Below are 16,210 nucleotides of genomic sequence, written 5' to 3'. Positions count from 1 at the left end.
TAGTAGTAATAATAATACTCTTTATTTATTCTGGGACTGATCCCTTTATAATAATAAACAGGCGTCAAAATTAGGCTTTAGAGCCTTAGAGTGAAATACAAAATAAAAATGGAATTATAAGACGTCATAAAATATAATAAAATAATGAATTTGAATGATAAAAATGAACAACAATAATTAACAGAATATATAAAATAAGAATAGAACAAATAAAGTAAAACCATATGTTAAATCATAAAATATAAAATGACAAACACATCTGATAATAAGTAATAGAAAAAAAATTATAAAAATCAAACATAATAAAACTAAAAATAATAAATGGAAATGTACAATTTCTGCTAATATACATATTTACAATAATAAACAAAAATCTGAAATATTAAGTACAGAAAATATATGAACCTTGTTTAAAACTTTAAATTGTTATTCTTCCGGAATTGGGTGGACAATACGTAGTGCCAACGTTTCAGCCAGAATTTCTAGCCTTCATCAAAGCTGACTTGAAAGATGTCGTAACGGCTGTCCTATCTGACCATCTTCTCATAAACAAATCACTTTCTAACCTGAATACTTGGTATATTCTATGAATCCACGCCTAGACACGTGTTCTGGAAATGTTTTCAATCCCACCTGGTTTGGATAGTTAAAATTTTTTGTCTAATAAATTCATCTTTTGAAATGCAGGATAGATTCTAGAGAGAGAAATACTTTATTTATTCATCTATGCTGCCTAAATACATTAGGTTGCCATCTCACACAGCATACTTATCAATCCGTAATCGGACATATTTACATTACACATACATGGTATAATCATAAAAAAAAGATATACAATAGTAGGATATAATAAACAATTTTTTTCACCCCTACAGTTTCCCTTTACAATCCATTTCGGTCTGTACAACCAATACAAATGTTATGTATTTAAATAAAATTAAAATTCTGTAATTCGATTCTGAGACCGGGATAATCTCTTAGGGTACTTTAAAAAGCCTTTTTAGTTATTAAAAGGTGGATACAGAATAAGAACCTCTTTTTTAGGTTGAAGGACCTGACGATTGAACATTCGAGCATCACCCCATCACCAGAGCCGCACAAAAAAAAAAAAAAAAGAAAAAAGACAATTGAACATATATGCTGACTTGAAATTTATTACGGAATATTCATGGCTTTCTAAACCAAGGAATATGCTTTTTTACAGACTGAGTGAGAACCAGATGAAAAAAAGAACAAACAAAATGGTCTCAATAGTAATCTATTTATCTGTTTTTAAAACCAAGGAGAATATACAATAAAAGATTTCATTCAATATTAGGAATTTGAACTCTAAACAAATTTGAAGTTGTTGTTCAAGTCAAAGATTTATTTGTATTGGAGAAGTTTGTCGAGGGGGGGGGGTGCGGTCAGCAAAGAACAACATAAAAAAACAAAACCATATTTATTTATTTTATGCCGACGTTTCGACCTGAGTTTCAGGTCTTCATCAGGGATTATGGTGTAGAAGGTAGGCCTGCAACTCAATTTATTTGTATGTTTATGAACTTTTTCATTAATGTTATTTTCAACTTCAAATTCAAATTGGGCCGCATGATGTTTTAGTAAATAAAAGTTTTTCTGAGATATACATTACGCATATTTCACCAGGCGTTCCCTTCCTTTAATTCCCGATACAGCCAGAGATCTGTTTTGTTATGTTTGTGCGTTTTATATGATCCCTTTCTTTTAATATCCATAATCTTATAATGGTTAATAATTTTTTGTGTTGTAATTTTATTTTATTTTTTAAATAATAATACACTGGCTTTAATTTTTGTCTCGATCCGTGGCGACAAGTCGAGGCCATCTCAGTCACACCATCCTCACAGACAGACAAAGTGTTAACATCATGAAATACGAACCCAACCCAAATCAACGATTTCACAGTATTTTTCTGAATCCTACTATTGAAAAATATTTTATACAACTGATGATGATATTTTTTATTTGATTTTTTGTTTTTGTCAGAGATGGCTGACGGTGCGAAATCTTTTCAGCGGAGGAGTAGTACAGGAAACAAGCCCCTGATGCATTAGCACGGGCCAGTAGATGCCAAGATAAGAAGGCTCAGGTAACAAGTGTTATCGTAGAGCCCTGCTATATCTTATCTCGTCTCTTAGTCATCTCGTCACCGCAACTTGAGATCTTTTAGGGAAGCAATATTGTTTTTGCTCTTTTATCTACATTTTCGTAATTTAAGAAGCCATTTATCAACAGCGTAGCTTTTAAAGTTGTATATATACTTTTTTTTTTCATACTAAATGTTTATTATTCTTAGTATCCCAAACTATATTCATTCTATTAGAAAAGCCCTGCAAATATCTTACAGTTTTCAGACAAAAAACATTTGCATGCCTAAAACTAATTTACAAAATTCACGTTATGTTACTTATGTTAATTTTGTTTCACATTCGTGTTTAAAAAAATAAGACAGAATGTAAAATTACATTACAAAAAATTAAATAATAAAAGAAATTTAATTTAATATGTAAATAATTTTAAAAACTATTTAATCATAAAGTTGCATAATTGTATTTTAAGAAGTTTTTATATTCTAATAAATTTGATTTGTTTGAGAATCAAATCTACTAGAGAATAATTTTTTCAAAAATAGATGAGTGTGGAAATGGAATTTGATAAAATCAATATTAGAGGATTGCTACCTTGATCCCCAACGTTTCTCCAAATTTGGATCAAATCGTTTTAGTCATATGTAAGCGTAAGTGGTTGACAAAATCTAATATAATCGATACGGGACCAACTTGATACCATCCCGTACAATTAATTGCTCAAAATATTATGAACGGTTAGAAAATTATGTCCGAACACATATTTGATTCCCAACAGACAGACACGAAACCAAATTTGTTCCTTGATATCTAAAACGTAAAATTGTAAGTATTTTAATACAATTCTAAAATTTGGTCTAATAGTGGGAAAATTTAAATTTTTTACTCTCCTCCTAACAAATTATTCTAACATTTACTAGTATCTCCTTTTTGTTCTATCAGAAAATCTGGCTGATGGAACATGAAGAACCTTTCAGACTGTCTGTATCTAAAAACCTTTGTGTATTTTTGTTTTTATTTATTTTATTTTATACCAGATCGGCCTAGGGTATGGGCCTTACATGGTTGATATAACCGTTATATTATATATATATTTTTTAACAGTTGATTATGGGGGGAATAGTATCATACAAAAGACACCCCTAACTATATACAATGTTGTTATTAAAAGAAGAAAATAAATAGATAAGAGTAATGCTTCTTACTAAAAGAGGAATGTAAAATTAATAACAAAAAATAATGATATTGGTACACATAAATAAAACAGCCAATTGCTCTCTAATAATGAAAGGAAACAAGTAAATGTGAAAATGGGACGAGAAGAAAACAGAAAAAAAAAAAATAATGAATAAATAAAATGAGTAATAATAAAAAGTAAAATTGAGGTAGTGTGACAATGAATTAATTTTATATTTATTAAAGTTTATAACAGAATGACCTGCAGCAGTCTGGGCTTCAGTCTTCGGGTTGAAGTTAGGTTTCGTAGGTTGTGGGTCACAGCTCCTTTAACTGTTCGCAACTGGAAGTGAAAATTCATGAAAACCTTTGTGCACAGAAAAATAATTCATTAGAATTATTATATAGATCATTTTAAAAATTCCCTAATTATATATAAAAAAAACTTCATTACTACAACCCAAAGAGGATCTTGTGTTTTGTACTTTTTAAGGAATCTGCACTCATGACTAAGGGTAATAAGGGCCATCCATACAATGATAAGGTGTCATTTTCTGCCGTTGATGTTTCGGCTATCTACTTAAATATATTCCAATAATAACTTAAAATTCAAAGATTAATATTGAAAAAGTGGTAGCTAAATAAAGGATATTTATTTTATACAAAATATATGTAATAATTTTTACATAATATAATATTCTGAATTATTATTAAATAAAAATATCTGTATTATTTAAGGTATAGTTTATTTGTATAGATATATTGAACTAAAATAGAGAAACTTCCCGTTATTTTAACAAAGCCCTCAATAATAATCTGTTGCGGTGCGTGTAATATACAACTTTAACTTACCATCCTACTTACGTCCCAACGTTTTGTTTAAATTTTTGCGCTCATGTTGATGTTATCACTATTTGATTTACAAAAAAAAAAAAAAAAAAAAAAAAAAAAAAAAAGTTCAGAGTATATCATTATTCGTTTGTCAAATGAGTAATTCCAACAGAGATTATAAACTAGTTAATGTGTTAATGAATAATGATAAATAATTTGACAAAGGCAATATGGCCTGCAATTATTTTAACCTATGGTTTTGGCTGTGAAAGTGTAATAAGATCCTTGAAAATGGCCAGAATGGCCGAAATGTTGGAGTGTTAAAATAATAAGAAGATTGTTGAGACCAAATGGATGTTTTTTATAACTAAAAAAAAAAAAAATCTGTCAAACTAAAATTTGCATTGTATAAAAATTTCTGTTACTATAAAAATTCGAGTTTTCGTTTTTCTCGAGGTGGGAATAACTTATAAGTTTTGTTCTTCGAAGCTGCAATGCAATGAAAAAAATTTGAGCTCTCTCGACTTTTTCGTCCTAATCGGATGCTCCTATTTCTCTTTTTTCTCCATTATTTATCCATAAAATTCTTTATTTATTTGTATTTATCTATGGTTGGATATTCTTTACAATGAAAACTGTTTATTTTTTAAAAAATAAAAAAAAATTGAGGTACTTTAGAGGAATAGTTTTAGAAAAATACGCATTTAAGCCATGTCAGGCTACGTTAATGTGGATAAAACCTATCTTACATTAAAGACTTACGTTGACGTAAGATAAGTCAATGTTATGTTGACTCACCGAATTTAATCAAAATCAGTAGCGACGTTTTTGAGAAAATCGAAAAAACGTGAAAAACCTTCTCTATAAAGTGGCAATTTCGGTTAGTCGATTTCATCGACAAAGTTGTTGTCACATCCCAGGCATATACCCGCTTGGAATATGTAATTTCAGTTTCTTACGACTCTAGAATGTTCATAGAGATCATTTTGCAAAATTTTTTTTTCAGACTCAAGGGACCTCAACCCATGTGTATCCGTCAAAATCGCCACTTCGGAATTTTGCACGATCGTCATAAGTTCCCTTCCTACATATTCCATGTATAGGTAATTGAAAGTAAAAACGGTATGCAACTTTGCCAATAAATCCAGAGTTTTCAAGAAACATATCACTATATTTATTTTTTTATTCAGCAGACTTTCACTCAGTGTCAATTCCACAGAGGCCTTGAACTATTAATACAGTTAATGATGTCTAAATGAAAAAATTAATAAAATGAAATACCAGAAAACATAAAATATCCCCTTTTTCAGTTATTCTCGAATATAATGGGACTACTAACTTAAGTAAATGTCATTTCTTATATAAAATTATAATTTAAAATTTGTAATATGGAAGGTTCTATTCCATTTTGTATAGAGTCACTAAATTGGAAGAAATGGATTTTAAGGTGAATTTGCCAAGATTGGTAGGTATTTTACCAGCGAGATTTATCATCATATTACAAATTTTGCTTCATCCAAAAAAAAAAAATCTTTCCAAATTGAAATATTTGAATAAAGGATATTTATATAATTATTTAAAACTATTGGGGATCAATAAATGTCCTTTATTTAATCAACGAAACACAAAATTGGTACTTGAAGTCTCTATTATGAAAGAATTTGTAAATGGAAGAAATCTGTTACAAATGTTTTCAGAAACATGTGATTTCGCTAGAATTGTAGCAATGAATTCCTGAGTCCCACCTTTGTGTGGGAGAACCTGTTGAATACTGATACAAGTTTGAAAAAAAGTAATTTTGAAGTAAAATTTCTAAACTTTTATTTTAAACTTCAGGAAATGTCTACACCATTCTGTAAAATGATAAATACAGTTGCTGAGGCTGACTATTTTAGAACAGCTGAAAAATCTGTGAAATATTGTAGTTGCGACATAAACCCTTTTTTCTTTTAACACTCAGCCTTTCTAGATTGTATTTCAGAACTTGACTCAAAATTATTCATAATTTCACTTACACCCCTCCTACTTCATGTTCCTCAAACATGGATGCGATCATCATTTCTTCTTATCGTGAAGATTGTTTAAGATGAGCTATTAGTTAACACTTCCTTATGATCATAATTTTTAGTTTATCCACTTCGGGCGGTGTAAGCCTGAAACTTTGGGGCCTCTTCAATATAGCTCACAGTTTAGAACGATACAAAAACGAAGGTGTCCCTTTTGTATAAAGTGTAACCTTCCCCTTTAGCGAGTTTATTGATTTCGTCACAAATTTTACACTCAAACTCTTACCACCTATGTTTACAATACTTTTGAAACGTTTCTTTTCAAAAAGATATTAATTTTTTGATGATTTTTGTTTTCCAACCACGATTCCAAAAGTAACTTAGATTGTACATCAGTCGATCACATCTTGCAATCAACATGACGTAATAACCAGAAAGCTTATTCAGCTTTCTAGTTGTAATTTTTTTTCAATATTCATCAGAAATTTACAAATGCACATTTTCAACTTTATATCAGTTTAATAATGTTATTTCTACTTTAAGATAATTTCATTGTGTGAATAAAGGAAATTAAACTTCATATATACGAATTAAATCTTTATTTACAAGTGAAGTAATAACTTTGTCTGAAAAAATGTTATAGACCATCCCAAATTCATAATGGAATAGACCTGATATGATCATCACTTTATTTTATTATGTTCTACTTTTCACCTGACTGCTGCAAAACAATTCACCCAGTATTTTTGCCATGTGAAAAAAGGGGAACTAGGCAAATTACTACTTCATGTTCTAGGACCCCTCAGTTGTTAAATTGTCATCATACTTATAATTATATCGCAATAAAAGTATCCAATATCTTAGTCAAATTACTGTGTGTCTAAATGTTAAAATAGTGCAATTTCAATGCAAACTATTTTATTATAAATATAGAAAAAAAAATTATTGTTATTGAATTAACATTATCAATGTCTAGAAATGTACACAATTCTCTGATATCCTTAGTGAAATAATCAAAAATTAAGTGACCTGCTTTAAGATTTTTTATCTCTTAACACTGCAATTAAAAATTATGAATTCACTGTTACCTAAATAAACATTAGTTAATTTTTACTTATATTTTGGGTCATTACTGAGAAAGCTGAAATGTTTGTTACTATAAAAGTGATTGATTGTTTACTTTAGGAATGTCAGTGCCATTAGGAATTCATTGTAATCATAACTTAATGTGGCTAATGTTTACTGCAAATCCCTAGAGTTGGCACTATTGTTTTTATTTTATTTTTTTGTATGGGTATCTAAAAATAATAAAAAGGAAACAATAAACAACCATCTTTTAGATTTAGTTACTAAAATGAATAAATGTGTATAAGGTGGAATAATTCATATTAAGTAAGAATAAAGTTTTTTTATTTATTAAAAAATATAAAAATTCATATGAAAAATATTTACAGGCAAAATAAAATCTATCTATGCATGCATCTGAACTACCTAAATATAATACAAAAATTACACATACAAATGTTTAAAATTTTATCATACATTATCTATTAAAGCTTCTACCATTTACAATCTAATTTTAACTAATTAAAGCTTTAATTTGATCACAGTTTATAGCTATTTAAAATTTTTAAAAAATCTAACAAACAATAAAGATATATATACCAAAATCTTAAAATTAATACAATTTTATGTACAACTTTTGTAAAGCTAGGACCTTTATTGTATTGAAAGAAACAGGAGTGAGCTGTGACCTTCCACTATATCATACAAATAAAAACTAAAAAAACAGTTGAAATAAATCATTACAAGGATATATACACAAGTTAATAAAAATCTGATAAAATATTTTACAATAAAAACCAATAATGTATTTTATGCAACAGAAGCTATATAGCAATATTTATATACAAGTATATGTTTCTTAATTTACAAAATAAATCACAAATATAATCTGGCCATTCATTTTTTAAACTCTTGTTCATATATATATTCATATAGATGGTCATACAATTACAATATGAAATTAATGATTATCAGTTCGAGACTGTTTTTAATGCATAGATATCTATTTCTTGTATGGAATTTTAAAATACTTGAAAAAGTTATTGTTAACGTACAACAGATGATATATGAGATGACCATGTTATTGTTGCGATATAACAATAATAAAAAACCTAGATCAGTACATTTAAGAACAATATTAAACAAGTAACTGAATCATTACATGTCTAATACTTACTTCTATAACTAAAAAACTAAACTAAAACTAATCTAAATAAACTAATGAAAGACAAGCGGGTTAGCAAAGCTTAACATTTCTAAAAGCACTGTTCGGCCTATTTCGCTTGAGGAAGCGAAGGATTCCAAAAGATCTTGCTGTACATTACTGGTTCAGAGGAGGCAAATTTTCCTTCTTAACCATAACTCGCTCCAAGTATGCCCAGTGAAGGTTCAAATTCAGCTTGGCGTTAGGTCCCAGTCTTCTAAGGATACTGTTTTCGAGCAGCATCTGTCATAAGAAGAAAATTGTTAAAAGTCATGGATCGCACAATTCAACAGTTCAATAATCTATTGAAAAATCCTTAATAATAAACTATTTTTAATTATTTGTATTTAGTTGATAAATGTATCTGAGAAAACACTATTAGAAATTCAGTTTATTTTGTTAATTATGAACATGAATATGACATAGAAAAACAAAAGGCCTTAGAACGTTTTCCACTTGTTAATTCAATGATATTGATAAGTAGATCATAAAACCTTTATTTTGTTTAGAAATGGTTGAAAAAATTTTAACATTTATTTTCTATAGAATAAACCATGTTAAAAATCAAGTTCACATTCAATAATTATTTAATAAATTAAAATAAAAACCATTAAAGTTTATAAATGAATTTAAACTCACTGAATCTACTCAAAAAGGTTATAGATAGGTGTCAAAAATGAAGCATAGGCTCCAAGACGAAAGGTCTTAAAATGCACTCTCTGATACATTATGCAACTAAATGCACCTAATATTCTATCCCCCTATAGCTAGAAATCGATATTTTCAACTTACAGCTTTCCTCCTCTTTCTCATTTCCTGATGGAGGCGAAATCTCTCCGCATCCGTCATCTGCTGGACCATGAGATGCTGTGGCTCGGCCATTGGCTTGGCCTCCTCCTTGAGTTGCGTTGCCTCTAACTTGCACATGTTGAAGAAGACTGTGCCCCACCAGTGGCTTGGGGGAGTATATATGTCCATCCCCGCTCCTTCCCCCACCCACACGCTCTTTTCCCGCGTTTTTGGGATGACCCCAAGTGGAAAAAAAACGTACCATCTAAAAGGATTCCTTCCTGAAATATTATCCTTAAAACAGTTCTAAAAGCAAATGGGCCCTGGAATACGTGGAATAAATTAGATCTTCTTGATAAACTGATTTTTTTATTTAGAAAACAATCATTGATTTACATATCCTTACAAGAAAAAGAAATTTCACGATAACAATTCTAATAATTTATTACCTATTTATATTCTAATGTGTGTATCCAATGAGCAAACCGCACTACAGTTATTCTTAAGTATGATTTAGATCACTTAAACAGTTATCCAAATAAAAATCTTATGCTCATACATACTTAAGATTAAAATAACTTTCGGGTTCTTAATATTCAACTTATACATTTCACCTGGGATTGCAATGGAATAACTAAATTGGACAGGGCTGTGGTTAAGAAGCACAAAAATAGTTTTGAAAAAGTTATTGATTGGCCTGACGGTTTATAACTTTTAGATTCCACACCTACAGCTTTAGATTGCTTCCATGTTTTATATTTTCTTCATTTATTTCAACGTTTTCCTTTTTATTTTATCTTATTTATCTTTTATTACTCTTTACCAGATATTTCCTGATGCTCTATATTAGAGTTATCTAACTTACAAAGCCTCAAGGGTCAAAATTAAAACTTGAATGAGGTTCCGGGCCATATAATAATTATATACTTTAAATTTTAAACTTTTAAGTATCAATGAGGTTAATGTGTAAGGTAAAGTTACTAATACTACCAAAATTAGTATTATTTCTTTATATTGACAAAGTGTTTTGTATACATAAATAAGAAAAACATAAATATTTTTATCATTTATCAATCGATACAAACATTGCAATGTTGCAGTTGAAACATATATTTAGTGTGAACATTATGGTTGATTAGCTGCGTCCATCAACGAACAAATATCTACATCTGGTTCTGTTGTAGCTTAGAAGTAAATACACATCAAAAAGTTTATTTCTATTTGGGTTTTTATAAACATCATCGACGAAAACAAACTATTACGTTGGTTTGTGGTTCCAAATATTATTGACATTTTTAGTCCTAAATTTCGTAAGTTGGGCGGTTAATTTGAGAACTATAGATCGCTACATTATTTTAACTAACGCATAAGTCAGCATATTTAGTATAAATTATAAAATCTCTTTAAAAGGAAGGTAATTGTTTGTGTCTAATAAGCTCTAACGGGTCTTTGGTAGATCAACCCTGCTCTATATTATTTACAAACTGATCCCTTTATCTCATGTCTTCATGATTTTATCATTAGGAAATACTCTTATTATCACTGAATTTTCATTATTTTTATGTTATCATTTACCAAGGGTATTTTATCATCCTTTATACATTGTTTGTCATTACATCATGATATCAGGTATCTTTTATACATAATATGATTCAAACTGCAAAGGAATAATCGAACTCTGAACTGAAAACAATATATTACGAATAATATATTTTTATCTATTTTCATATTTGGTTGAAATGAATAAGGATACTTACATTTCTAAAATAAAGTAGAATTATTTGTAGAAACAAAATTGAAAAAACACGCACCTAATAAAATCTACTACGGTCCTAGTGATTTAAGACATTGTCAAAACTTAACCATGTCAGATTTTGTTCGTCTTTTCCCGCCTACTTGTTTTCAATTTTTTAATATAGTAAAAAAGTAAAAATACTTAATTGTAATTTTTTTTTAAATCGATATTGTACCTCATATCACCATTCGGTTTCTTGACAATCACAGCTATTTAGGCGGTAGAACCGTTACTAGACAAACTCCATTGTGTACAAGCACTCAGGAGAGTCACCCACGTGGTTTCGTTTACAAGCGACTTAAAAATAAAATATTTTATTTTAAAGAGCAAAAATTTTTGGTTTTGCTGTAAATTTTTTACAAGTTAACGAATGCTAATGGTTTAATCCACATGCTCTATCTGAATAACTGATTATTGGTAAGTAATTCCCTTAACCATTTTTAACTTTTAAACACGACCACTCAGGTAATCATACCATTATTTAAATATTTTTTATAGGTCAGTATGCCACGAAGTATAAGCAAGAAAAAATAAATCCTATTGGCCCTGAGTCAATAAAACACATTTAAAGATGTTATGATCCCTCCTAAAAATGGATATCTATAAGAGAATTGTTTGTAATTTCGAATGTAAAGTTAGTCACTCTTTTATGAAATCTTAAAGTTTTTTAAATATATGATGCAATAAACATTTAATATTAGGATAGCTATGATATAAGGAAGGTGTTTACTTGATACAATATAGTAATTACTTCGACCTATTTATATAAGTTCATAACATCTTCTAAAATATTATAATAATATAATATAGAAAATAAGTTTTATAATTTTTTTCCTATGGTTAACTACTAAAAAATAAATTCAAGTCATTTCACTTAATCATGCAAAAGGTATTTGTACCCTAAGATGTATCTTATATTTATTATAGCTTAATGGCAAACTATATATAATAATTAATAAAATCAACTATAAAAAAAGTTTTTTATTATATTATTTATTCTCATATTAATATGCATATCCCCCAATGTCCAATTTCTATGTTTTGTTCATGGCAAAAAATTAAATTTTTAATATTTCTATCTCTATAGATACAAAATTATCTCTAAAAGACACATACACACTCAGCACACGATATAAATAAGTTTCACTTAAGGGCCTCATCTCTTCTCTGACTGAGTTTTCTTTAAAGTTTAATTTCCAGTCAAATTAAACACCGAATAAAAAATATATGTTTAACTATATTTAGTGCACCTCAAAAGTAATATTTTTAATTTTTTTTTAAATGTTTAAGTTTCAGATATCAAGTTATAAGCTTGTTCATACCGTCATCGGTTGGAGGTAAACGGTACGAAGTGATGGTGCGAGTTGTACCGTACGGAAAGGAGCTCAGGGAATTATGTGCCATATGAAATCCACGTCCACAGTTAATAGTACAAGAGCCGGGAAGAAAAAAAGGCAGTTATGTCGCCCCACTTTTTGATTACTTCAATGAAAGCTATGTATAATTACTAGTCAAAACTGATGCGTCCGCCAAGTATAAGTAGGGGGAATAACAAATGCCGGCAGTTTCAAAATCTTAAGAAAACATTAATTTTTCATTCGGAGCTCTATATCTTAAAAACTAACAACAACACTAGAAAATCTAAAAGAACATTATTTAAAGAAGAGTAAATTTGCTGAAATATTAGCCCTAAAAGAACTATTTACGTCCAATGGTTCTCGAGAACTAGCTTTTTAAAAAGCAATATTTCATTAAAATCAACTGAAATATCAGTAGTTAGTTAATTTATTTTGAGAAATCTATATCTTAGTAATTATGTGACGTACAGATATCTATTAGCAATCAAATCAAAGCTTGTTTAATGTACTATACAGTAGTTTTTGACCTTTACCTTCGTAGGAATAGTAGTTTCCATGATATTTGATAAAATAAATTGGTTTATAGCTGTTCGGACAATAAGATTGATTTATGAAAAACATTATTTCAGAAACTATAGGACGTACAAATGTCTGCCATCACTCAAATTCAAGCTAGTTAAATTTACTATAAAATAGTTAATAATGTTGACCTTTGTAGGAGTAGTATTTTTTATGATATTTGACAAAATAAGCTTACAAAATGTTAATTTCTAGTTGTTTGTATAAAATGTTGGATTTTTTAAAAAATATATCTCTAGACCCATAAGACGCACATGTGTCTGCCAACACTCAAGATAAAGAAAATTTAACTTAATATAAAATAGTTTATGATACTTATCTTCGTAGGGGTAGTAGTTTTTATGATGAAATTCACGTATGAATATAAATTTGGCAAATGGAAATTTATAAAACCATAAATCAGTTTATTTTAGAAAATTTCATGAAAACCACTACTACGGAAATAAACGTCATAAACTACTTTATAGCTCATTAAACCAGCTTTAATTTGAGTGCTAATAGACATCTGTACGTCACATAGTTCCTGATATATAGATTTCTCAAAATAAATTAACTATCTACTCATTATTTCAGTACGGTCCATACAACATTTTTATGAAATGTTGCTTTCTAAAAAGCTATGTCTCGAGAACAATTGAACGTAAATTGTTAGGGGCAAATTTACTCTACTTTAAATGATGTTCTTTTAGATTTTTTATTGTTGTTGGTAGCTGTAAAGATATAGAGATCCGAATAAAAAATTAATTATTTTAACGGCAGACTCATCACTTTTGACTAGTAATTATACCTAGTTTTCAATTAAGTAATCAAAAATTGTGGTGAAATAACTGCCTTTTTTCTCCTCTTGGGTTCTTGTACTATAATGTGACTTGCTCTGACACCGAAGATGGTACTACAGGTTATTCGGGAAGGGACGAAATTTACATTTTTGACCTATTTTCACAACTCACCGGAGGCCTAGGAAGTATTCCTAGAAATTTTTCCTAAAGATGTTTGGAAAATTACCTCTCTAAATTATATACAATTTTGTACACAATCACCTCTTTAAATGGGTTTTTACCACAATATTCGTGGTTGGAAGAAGGTTCTCGTTTTTAAATTACCCCACTCCTTTCCCTTACTCCCTCCCGTAACTCCGTCCCTGCTCACTAAGATGTCTTTTGGAAGCTCTTTCGACGAGGAAGTTATAGTTTCATTTCTACATTAAATTAAATATAAAAGAAAAGGGTTCATGAACTGAACATAAAATGAGTGACTGAGTATTTATTACGCAAAGAATCTGAATCACATTAAGGTTGTTTTATCACTATTTTCGATTGTTTCAAGATAGTTTAAAAATACTCCATGGTAACTTCCTTCAGAATTCAAATTTCTTCAATAAAACATTAAAATGGAGTAGTAAATATCCTTATATTATTTATTATAATACCGTACTACCTACCTCCCGGTCGAATCTGTAACCAAAACACCATAAATAATACCAATGCAACATAAATTCCAGGATCATACTTTAGTTATTTTTCTATAATAATTTTTAAATTATTTCAATACTAGAAAATGGATGCACCAATTAAAACATAATAGATGCAAACTGAGTACTTTTTTTGTTCTAGCTCAAGACTAAGTGCCGTTAAGTATGGAGTCGCAGTCCAGCCCAACTGGTCTCTGTCCCATGCTATTTGTTTTTTTGTTTAAATATAATTAATACATAAATTGAATCAGTTAAACGAACCTACGGCATTATAATAACAAGATTTAATTCTTTTACATAGATTACATACATAAACACGATCCTTTTACTAATTTAATACGTAATAATAAATATAATAATTTATTAAAATTAATTATTATAATAGTATAATTTAATAATAGTTACCTAACTAAAGTTTTTTATGATGAACCTTGTATTGCTTCCAAATTTTTTTATTTACAATAATTATTCCCCATAACGTTTTATTACTACTGATGCCCAGAGCAGTGAGTACGTTCAATGTTTATTCAAACCTCAAACCTCATTTTAATTATTAACACTGTCTTTTCTCATCAAACTGTAAACAATGTTCAAAATTATAAGAAAAGCTACACTGTCAGATTATATCAAACGTACGTGATATTATCTATTTATTGTAGATTAACTCGACGATTCATTAAGTACAGTATTTGGTATTTGAGATAAGTAAAGAGGTGGGGAATAGACCAAGGCATTATAATTCCCCCCTCTCCACAATGCACACTTTTATCATCTTACATTAACCTTTGCCCCCCTCCCCTATTTCCAAAGTGCTGGCGCCGGCGATTCTATGGAGAATATTTTAGTTTTTATTAGTTATATATCTGTTTCTTATTCCGAATTTACAATACACTTCAGTCATCTACTCGTATTTTCATACTGGCGTATAAAAATAATCATTACCAATTACATCTTCCTCTGATTTTCAATAATACGCATTAGCTTTTTTTATTCAAATAATTTACATTATTCTACTAGCATCAAGTCACGGATTTAATTTAAATGACAAATTTTAAAAACACAAGTTTTTTTCCGCAGGTTCTATTCCCTTTTTTGTAAAATAACTTTACAATTTCCTCCTCTTTTTCCTCGAGGAAGATAGGAATTACCGAGCTGGTTTGTAAATGGCCAGGACAACTAATTCTTTCACGTTGAGACTCATGTTTAAAGAATGCGGAAAGAATGAGAATGTGCGATCATTTTTTTCTCTATAAAATGTTTTAAGCGGTCGGCAATTTTGAAGGGTTCTGTCGTTTTAGTTGATTTTCAGTCGATTAAATATTTATTAAAATATACATATCACCGCTATCTTTTTAGATATATACAAATGTATTAAATTTAAATCCAAGGTTACTGAATTTTCACACCGTAAGAAAATTATCATTTTTATTAAATTTACATATTCTGGATCATAGATTTTTTTAACACGTTGGTAAATGAATTTCATAATCACTTAAGTATACCATTTCTTAACCATGCTAGTACAATAAATTATAGTCTATATTCTGACTAAATCATTTCATTACTGGGCTATAAATCATAGAAATTTCGTTTAAAACAAAATAATGTAAATAGGAGATATTTTAAAATGATGAAAATGGTCAGTGATGCGGTCAAAAGAAAAACAAAAATATTTAAAAATTATGTATTTGCTGACGCTTTGCTCCACTTTATAGAGTTTCATCAGGGCTGTTCCAGTTGAGAGTATGCGAAACAGGAGATATTTTTATTTGCTCTTCATTACTAGTTGGTTATATTCACAAAAATTGAATTAGAAAATAGACAAATC

The sequence above is a fragment of the Halyomorpha halys genome, unplaced genomic scaffold, assembly GCF_000696795.3.
Source record: "Halyomorpha halys isolate HHAL.00 unplaced genomic scaffold, Hhal_1.1 Scaffold286.1, whole genome shotgun sequence".
NCBI classification, from domain to species: domain Eukaryota; kingdom Metazoa; phylum Arthropoda; class Insecta; order Hemiptera; family Pentatomidae; genus Halyomorpha; species Halyomorpha halys.
Note: the sequence above shows the minus strand (reverse complement) of the source record.